A 10,867-nucleotide genomic window follows, 5' to 3' on the forward strand; every position below is an offset into this window, starting at 1 on the left:
CTTAGATGTAATATGAAATGAAATTGTTAGAATTCCAAGATTTCTCCCCATACAAAGATTCCATTAATCCATGATTGCTTTGTGTTGATGAGTGCATCAACCTCTTGAACTTTAGACTTGCATCTAAATACACTAATGATTTAGACTAAATTCTCTTAATTTAAAAATTACCCTAACACAATAGTATAATATGGCAAATAACCCTAAAATATTTTACTTTAGTGTCTTTTAGTTAAAAATAATTTGAGGGATTAAAGTTTGGCACCACCAAAAATATTTTACATTGCAAATTCAAATTCATTGGTCTCAGGTTTCTCATGTTTTGAAGAATACAACTTTGAATGATTCTAGGTATCTGCAAATCACTTTGGATCACGGTTATGGAATATATACCCATAAAGACCACATGACTAATGTTTAATTTCTTTAGAATAAGAGGAAATTTGAATTTATAATTTAATGAAAAAATATTCTATAAATCATATATAAAGTCATTGTTGAACTTTCTTGAATTTGTTAACCTAATCTAAAGGCACATTTGGTAACCTAATCTAAAGGCACATGTTTATTCCATAGGATTGATTGTTTCAAGAAGGCCTCTAGATAACAAGCTTAGTACTGACAAATGTTAGTTAGGAAATGCCTTCTCACCCAAAACCAGGTGTTCATTTTACTTACTCTTTATATAGTAGAATTTGCTATAATTAAAAGGAGAAAAATTATAGTTTCCATACACTATACATGATCTCAATTTGTGTGATGTCTAATTCAATTAAATGACCTAATTCAATTAGTTGTAACATTTTGTGGCATTTACTCTGAATTTTCTTATACAATTTTTTTATGTACAAAAAACTGGAGTTATTATTTAAGTCTTTTTTTTTAATTATAATCATCTTTTTATTATTATTTCTATTTCCAATCTGTTCCAGAATATTAAAATAGTAAATCAACTCTATTTCAAGAACTATACATTTGAAAGCTGGCCCTTCAAAATACATGAGGAACGATCCTCCAAAGATCATGCATGCATCAAATTGTACACACTTTCTAATGATGTCCTGAAGACACAGAAGCAGTATCAGGTTTACAGACAGTGGCTGGACATTGATCAGCCATCACACATCTTTATGCTTCCAAGGAAAACATCAGGGCAAGAAACCCAGGCTTCCTTTTCTGTACTTGTGATTTTTTTCCTTAAAGGAATTATAATTCTGCTTAAAGGAGAAAATATGGTTAGGGGCTTGAAGAGGTTTCCACTTTAGAGGGCTTGAATTCTTCAACCTGGAGGGAAAATTGAATTCATATTGCAGGTGAAATGAAGGATCTAAACCATTTGGCCTGCCTCAGGGGCTTCCTACTGTTATATGTCACTTCAGAGAAAAGAAAGACAGTCTTCATTTAATTAAAGTATTCTACAAAATTTTCTTTGCCTTTCCTTATGTTGGCATATAAATGAACCTGTCCTTTTTCGGGGGAACTTTTAGGATTCTTTGTGCTCCTTTCTAATGTATACAGCAAGCATAAGCAACTCTAATGTATAACTATTCTGACATCACTTAGTTAATGCACATTATTATATATGTGAAATTATTTAAAATATGTGATGTGTTCTGATTTTATTCTCAATTTACCACTGAGAAAGTGGTTGACTTTAAAAGTTGTTTTAGTGTATTCTGGCATGTCTCCTTTAATCCCACATTGCTCTTTACCCATGTATTAATAATCTGAGTCTTTTCTGTGAAAGCTGTTTTCTTATGAAAATAGCAACTTCATGCTCCAAATCCTTTACTACCAGGCCTTTGTCTTTTCTCACACAAGATTTCAATGCTAACTTTTTATTAATAAACTTTACATTGTGGAATATTTAGATGTGTAAAAGAGTTAAAAAGAAAGTACAGAGTTTCTGAGTGGCCTTCATCAATTTCTCTTAAAGTTAACATCTTACATAATCATGGTACCTTTGTCAAAATAAGAAATTGGCATTGATACTTTTCTATTAACAAAACTATAGACTTTATTGAGATAAAAATTGATGCCTCAATTTTTTTTTCCAAAAAAGTCTCTTTTCTATTTGAGGGTCAAAATTCTATTGTAGAATACTACAGTGAATTTAGTCAATGTTAGTATGTCAACACTGAGGTTTTATCCATTATCTTCCTCCAATAATTCTGAGAATGTCCTCATGTTCCTGCTGCTTCAGTCAAAAGCACACTAATTTGTGCTCTCTGAGCTTAGTGTCTTCTGTGTCCAATTTGTTGAATCAGTGTTCTTGGTGGAATCCATAGCCATCAATGGCTATAAGGTAGGAGACATAATGATAGCAAAAAGAGTACTATAAAGAAAGAGATTTGGTTAAATTGTTCTTGGTAGATAGAATTTTTTCATGAATGAAATTTCACCTGACAACGTTTCTTTATTACTCTGGTGCCAAAGGGCGACCTAGGATATTTTAAACACTCACAAAGCAACAATAGCTAGGGCATCAGTTAATACCACATACAGTCCAGGCTTTAGAACTGAATGAATCAGATTTAGTTTTCCTAACCATACACACACATGTACATATACATTTAGTGCTATAAATTTTCTTCTCAGTATTGCCGTACCTGCCTCCCATGAATTTTGATATTCATATTTTCATTTTTAGAGTTCCATTTGGATTTTTCTATATTGTTTTTGAGTATTTCTTTCTGTATGGCTTTTTAGTGGTTGCTCTATGTATTATATTGTATATGTATGTGTGTTATATCTATATATTTATACTTTATCTGTATATCTATGTCTATATTATGCTATATATAATCACAGTCTATTGATATCATCATTTTAGCAGTTTGAAATGCAGAAAAAAATATCTCCATTTATGTCCCTTTATCCTGACCCATTTTTAATTTTCTTAAATATTTCCTTTATGTATATATTTAAAATCACATCAGATAGTGTTAGAATTTTTACTTCAAGCATCAATTATGATTTTAAAAACTCAAGAGGAGGAAAGTCTAGAGTAGTCCTCCCCATTCACAGTTTCTTATTTTACAGTTTCACTTACCTAAGGTCAACTGTGGTATTAAAATATTATATGGATAATTTCAGAAATAAACAGTTCATAAGTTTTAAATCATCTTTTTTGTCCAACATATCCATTCTGTATGTACTATGCTTGGGTTAGTCACTTAGTAATTGTCTTGTTTATCCCAATGAAAAAACATAGTACATTATATATAAGATTCAGTATTATATGTGGTTTTGAGTATTCCCTGGGAGTCTTTGAATATATCGCAATCAATAAGAAGAGACTACTGTATTTTATTTACCCATGATTTTATTTTCCGTGTTCTATGGTAACAAATTCTCTTAGTTTTACTTCATTTGAATATTTCTTGAATTCCCCTTCATTGTTGAAGTGTATTTTCACTCCATAGAAGACTCTAGGTTGACAGTTTGTTTCATTTGTGTTATTTAGTTCTTTACACTTGAAAAAAAACTGTGTCATTCCTTTCTACCTTCTATGGTAAGGTAGTCTTTTGCTCTAGCTGTTTTCAATATTTTTTCTTTGTCTTTAGTTTTCAAACATTTATTGTATTATGGTACGTCTTGGCATGAATTTCTTTGGGTTTATCCTGTTTGGGATTCACTTATCTTCTTGAATTTAAAGTTTAATGTCCCTTGCCATATGTGGGAAGTATGAAGCCATGATTTCTTCTAGTACTTTCTTATCTTTATCGTTTTTCTTATTCCCTGGATTCTGATGGCAAGAATATTAGATCTTTTGCTATAGTCCCACAGATGCCTGAGGGTTGGTTTATTTATTTGTGTGTATATCCTCTTTGTTTTCAGATTTCTTAAATGTAAGATAAGAACATTTCTTATATCCTGTGAAGTGCAAATAGAACTTAAAAATTAGGACACTGTGAGGCTCTGTGGTGACCAATATTTATATAGTTATAATGTGATAAATGCTGTTATAGATTTAAGCTTTTATATTAACCAATATTCAAAAGACAGCAAATTGTATTATAGCTATTGAATAAAATATAAATATTGTCAACCTTCCAATAAAATATAATTATGTTTTATTTTTATTTATTTTTTTATTTTAAAAATAAAATATGTGCCAGAAGCAGAAAGTGATAGGAGAAAGTGATGAATGGGAGGGAAATGAAAATACTGTCATCTTGCAACATGGGGAATGAATGAATAAAAAAGTAAGTTTAATTGTTACTATTCCATAGTACATGTGTAAAACATAAGCTAGGTACTTATCAAACTTTCCTTCCTTTCTTGTTTTGTTTTGTTTTGTTTTGTTTTGTTTCTGAATATAGCTAATCTAAGTTTCTCCAGTCAGCACTATAGCTTGACACAGATTAGTTCTGGCTAATGGAATGTAGAAAGAAAAAATATACATTATTTGCTGATTTCTTAAAATTGTATCATGTTTTACTTTGGTACATTTTCCCATACTTTTCTTACATTGCTTTATTTTCCCTGGAATTTCTTACTGTTTTTTTCTTTCTTTTTGCAGGAAGAAATGTTTCCCTTCCTCACCATATTTTTATTATGTTCAGCATATCATTCATTCCGTTTATTTCTTATATTGCACTCCATCATTCTTACTTCAGCCTGCCAACTTCTTATTCTGATCTGAACACTTCACTTCATACTTTGGCTATGAATTTCCTATATAGCTTTTTAAATTTTTCCTCAAGATTCTAGTTTTATTTTATTTTTTTTGGCATTCTATGCCTTTATAAAAGCTGAAAGTTTTTCCAAATTAATTAGTATAAAAAGGAAGAGTGTGTGCCAATTTATCATCTTGAACCAGAAGCCCATGTTAACAGTTTTATAAAATAGTCATTTGAATAACAAACACCAGACCAGCAAATACATTGTAGAAGCAATAAGGGATATATGGTGCATGAGTACATCCTAAGATTTTATCCCATTTCTCTTTACTATTAAAAAGATGAGAGTTTTTATAATTATAATATAGATTTAATGCAATTTTTCTAAAATCTGAATGGAATTGGATAATCACTGGAAAACAACTTTCCTATGTTAGGCAAAACAGAATGTTTCATTCTCATTTGTGAGAAATGTTAATATATATCTCTTCCTCACATTCCTAATGTTAACACACATCTTAATTCTAATGATCATTGAAGGCTTAACAGGGAGTGTAGGTGATGGTGATGAGGAGACATTTCAAATGTAACTGAAAGGTTAATTGATCAGCTTATAAGTATTTGATTGCATAAAAAAATCTTAAGATCAGACTCTGTATCAAATTAGTTAATATAAGCTTTTAGCTTTACTCCTAAGTTAATATGCTAAGATCATTTCTCTAAGACTATCTGATTGTTTGTCCTTTTATTACTGGAAAAGACAACTGTGCAAGTCAGTAAGTTTCTTGTAGTCAATTAGAAATGTTAATGATAACATGTTATGTACTAAATTAATTTAAAACTTGGTGCTGGTAACTTTATACTTGTAGTCTTTCCAAAATTATAAGAAACACTCTGTTATCAAGCCAGCAAGACTTCAGGCATTGTGAGATACAACAAGTAAATGTTGATATGTTTCAGCTCAGCACTTAGCAGACTGCTTTGCTTAAAATAGGTGTTACCTTAAAATTGAATAATTGATTTTTGGATTATTGAACCAAAACCTATCATAATATGGAAAAAAATTGGGAGGTAATAAAATTGGGCTTTGTTTTTAAGAACATTAAAAGCAGTTTGGGGCAAGTATCTAGCAGCTTTTGGGTTTGTGTGTCTGGGAAAGACATAAGTTGCAGCCTAATGTGTAGAGAGCATATCATTATCAGCCAAAATTGAAAATTACAGTGGCAGAGTCAGTAGCAGAAAGGATGGAAGAAAAAAGAATGGCTTAAAGCTCTTATTGTTGTCTGGTGACACAACTCTACTATTTGCTCACTTCATTCCAGCCATCGTGGCTTTCTCTGAATTCTTTGAACATATTTATTGTGCTTTCTCTTGCTTCACAGGCTTTGTGCATACTGTTCCTTCTTCCTGGAATGTTCTACTCCTTCTCTTTCCTTGTTCTTGTCTAAATGGTGAACATCCTTCAAATTTTAGTCTGAGCATTGCTGTACAGGTAAACTTTTCCTAATGCACATAAATAAGTTGGGTCCTTGTTGTACCTTTCCTTAGCACTGTGAACATCTACTCCCAGAATTTTGCACATAACAGTTTCTTATAACTGATAAATATTGTTACTACATTTTCCTTCCTTATTAATTGTTGAGTGTAAACTCCATGAGAAAAGGAACTATTTTGTTAACCATGCCCATCATCTGAATGTGTGATACTGTCTGGTAGGTAATAGGCATACACCAAATATTCATTACTCAACTGACAAATATTGTCATTTAGAACTTACTATGTAGTTTCATATCCCTAAAATATTTTCTCCCAAGTTTATTTGCTTTCCTTATCTATGTTGAGTTCTGTTGGGATAATAGATAAGATAAAGAAGGGAGAAAGTTGGAGAAAAAATATTGGCTGAAGAGCTGCAGTGTGGGAAAGCAAAGAGAAGGTAAAAAGAGAAAACACACTATAAATGAAAGTGAAGAAATATTCTAAGCCACCAGGATTAGAGACCAATACTAAGTCTTCTCCAAAACAAAATGAAACAAGATTCACTGGGCTTCTCTGTTTAATGTCTTTTAATATGAACACTATAATATAGTTTAATATTGCTATGTAGAGGCTAATTAATTAGACTGATGTCTTCATATCTTCATTCCTGTTCACTGTTGTCATTTATATTGTACATTAACACTTCTTTTAGAGTGACCATGTGAAAGGAGCGGAGGTGAAATTTAAGCCAAGCAATTTGTTTCCTGTTGACAGATTTTGTAATATGATTGATGGGGACAGAAGGTGAAACTATCTGGTAAAATGAGTTTTTTGCATTATCTGTGTATTTCATATATCAATGCCAGTATTTCTTAAACTGCAGGTCAAGACTCTAGAGGGGAGGGTTACAATATAATTTTAAGAGTTTCATGTATGAGAGCTTATTTAGAGGTAGACATTGTGGGCTATGTTGTATCAGTCCTCTTTTCTTCCTCTATTCTCAATACATCCTCCCTCCTAACCTGGTAAAATTTGTTATTATGCCAGTAAGAATATATAAAATCTATAAGTCATATTATTTATAGTATAAACAATTTAAAATCAAACATTTGAGAGGGTTGAAATCATTGCTGTATACAATGCTGTTTGTAATACATTGCACGGTTCCTTACATGAAATTAATATCTGTGAAATGATTCACTTTCCATTTATTCACATTAGTGAAAAGTAATAAAAATGTAGAATAGACATTTTTGTATTATATTAATTAATACAATACAATACAAAAATTAAGTTATTTTAGAGAAGAAAAATAAATTGAAAAGTGACAAAAAAGTTACAAATTTATAAAGATGTTTTGAATTCTTGAGTAGTATAATATTAAATCCAAAATTAATCAGATTTTCCAAGGTCTCCTTTACATTTTATATTGATTTCAGGACTCGATTATGTTATTGTGTTCTGTATTTCCATTTCCTTTTGCATCGTCTTTCCTATTTTGCCCAAGAAAAAGTCTTTTAATTTGTGGACCATGCCAATTTTTATTACTACCTAAAATTTTTATTACTACCTAAAATTTCACTGCCTGATTATGCTCACATTGAGTCAAGTCACTTTAGTTGAAAATTGAACCATGTAAAGTTTTTCTTTTCAGTACATGAATATATGAAATAATAAAAGAAAATCCAAATGTTTTTATGTAAACATGACCAAAATTAAATGCTATGATGATAAAATTTTGTATTAAAATATTTTTTGCAGGTGCTTTTATTATTATTGACTAGCAATCCACCTTAGAGTCTCATAAGCAAATAATATCTGCAGGCATATATTCTACTTTCCTATTAGCCATCACTAAAATGAAAACAGGTGCATTCTCAAAATTCCAATCAGATACTCTTCTGGAAAATATGTTTCAATGTTTTAATATCAATATTCGTGGAAAATTTTTGCCGGCAAGTGTTAGAAATTCAACTCAAACTCTCTTATAAGGGAATTCATTGGCTAATATAACCAAACTGCTAGGGGATGAGTGTATTTGGAATGACTGACAATTTGAAGCTGTGCTGCATACCACACATTTTCTCAACTTACCTTCTGGTATCAGTTCGCTTCTCATAGGTTGCTTTCTTCACAAAATCAGAACTATGACATAAGATTGCACTTTCCCACCGCCTTATAACTTTGTAAGAGAAAAGATCCATAACCTTCCTTTTTCAAATCTTGGGAAAGGATTCACATTGGAAGGATCTGGATTAACATTTATGACAAGATAGAAGGTGGAAGTTTTCTTCTAGGATCAGGAACAAGTCACAGATGCCCATTCTCACCACTTCTATTCAACATAGTACTGGAGATCCTACCCAGAACATTTAGACAAGAAAAATAAATAAAATGCATCCCAATTTGATAGAAAGAAGTAAAATTATCTCTATTCATAAATGACATGATCTTATATGTAGAAAACCCTAAGAGTCCACAAAACTATCTGTCAGAAATAATAAACAAATTAGGTAAAGTTGCAGGATAAAAAAATCAATATACAAAAATCAATTGCATTTCTATATACTAATAATGAACAATCTGAAATGGAAATTAAGAAAACCATCCTCATATAGCCATCTAATCTTTAACAAAGCAGACAAAAACATATGCTGGGAAAAAGAATCCCTTTTCAATAAATGGTGCTGGGAAAACTGGATAGCCACTTGTAGAAGGCTAAAGCAGGACCCACACCTTTCGCCTCTCACAAAAATCAACTCACACTGGATAACAGACTTAAACCTAAGGTATGAAACTATTAGAATTCTAGAGGAAAATGTTGGAAACACTCTCCTAGACATCGGCCTAGGCAAAGAGTTTATGAAGAAGTCCCCAAAGGCAATCACAGCAGTAACAAAAATAAATAAACGGGACATGATCAAACTGAAAAGCTTCTGCACAGCCAAAGAAACAGTCATGAAAGTAAACAGACAACCTACAGAATGGGACAAAAGTTTTGCATCCTACACATCTGATAAGTGACTGATAACTAGAATATACTTAGAACTCACGAAAATCAGCAAGAAAAAATCAAATAACTCTATTAAAAAGTGGGCAAAGGACTTGAACAGAAACTTTTCTAAAGAAGACAGAAGAATGGCCAACAAACATATGAAAAAATGCTCATCATCTCTAATCATCCGGGAAATGCAAATCAAAACCACAGTGAGATATCACTTAACTCCAGTGAGAATGGCCTTTATCAAAAAGTCTCCAAACAATAAATGCTGGCGTGGATGCAGAGAGAGAGGAACACTCCTACACTGCTGGTGGGACTGCAAACTAGTTCAATCTCTGTGGAAAGCAATATGGAGATACCTTAAAGCGATACAAGTGAATCTACCATTTGATCCAGGAATCCCATTGCTGGGCATCTACCCAAAAGATCCAATGACACTCTACAAAAAAGACACCTGCACTTGAATATTTATAGCAGCTCAATTCTTAATTGCAAGGCTGTGGAAACAGCCCAAGTGCCCATCAATCCAAGAATGGCTTAATAAAATGTGGTATATGTATACCATGGAGTACTATTCAGCTCTAAGAAACAATGGTGATATAGCACATCTTATATTTTCCTGGTTAGAGCTGGAACCCATACTACTAAGTGAAGTATCCCAAGAATAGAAAAACAAGCACCACATATACTCATCAGCAAACTGGTACTAACTGAGCAGCACCTAAGTGGACACATAGGTACTACAGTAATAGGGTATTGGGCAGGGGGGCGGGGGGGGTGGGTATATATATACACAATGAGTGCGACGTGCACTATCTGGGGGATGGTCATACTGGAAACTCAGACTTGTGGGGGGAGGGGGGGGGAAAGGCATTTATTGAAACCTTAAAATTTGTACCCCCATAATATGCTGAAATAAAAAAAAAAAGAAAACCGCATTCTGTTATAGCAGCAGAAAATGTACTAAGACAAGATAAAAAAGTTGTACACTAAAAACTAAAAAATATTGCTGAAATAAATTTAAAAAGACATCCCATGTTCATGGATTATAAAATTTTGTACTATTAAAATGTCTGCACTGCCCAAATTGATCTTTATATTCAATGTGATACCTATGAAAATTTTATTTGCACTTTTTTGCAGAAATAGAAAAAAATTTCTAAAATTCCTATGGACTCTCAAAGGACCCCAACTGACCACAACAATAAGAAAGGAAATAGCTGGAGGCCTGTTGCTTCATCATTTTAAAACATATTACAAAGCTATAGTAATAATACAACATGGTGCTAGTAAAAAGACAGATACATAAACCAATGCAACAGAATAGAGAGCCCAGAAATAAACCATTATGTATGTTGTCAAATGATTTTCCAGATGGGTGTCATGACTAGATAATAGAGAAAGAATAGCCTTTTCAACAAATAATATTAGGAACACTGGATATCTACATGCAAAAAGACAAAGATGGACTCTTGTCTAAACCATATACAAGAATTAATTCAAAATGGATTAAAGAAAGACCTAAAAGTAAGAACTGAAAGTGTAAAAGTCTTAAGGACATTAGAATGGTCAATGATTTCTTGACTGTGATGCCAAAGCACAGACAACAAATGCAAAAACAGACAAATAGGGCTACATCAAAGTTTAAAACTTCAGTGCACTAAAGGAAACAATCAACAGAGTGAAAAGACAATTTATGAAATGAGAGAATATTTATAAATCATATATCAGATAAGGGGTTAATATCCTAAAGATGTAAAGGACT

The sequence above is a fragment of the Microcebus murinus genome, chromosome 9 (assembly GCF_040939455.1).
Source record: "Microcebus murinus isolate Inina chromosome 9, M.murinus_Inina_mat1.0, whole genome shotgun sequence".
Classification (NCBI taxonomy): domain Eukaryota; kingdom Metazoa; phylum Chordata; class Mammalia; order Primates; family Cheirogaleidae; genus Microcebus; species Microcebus murinus.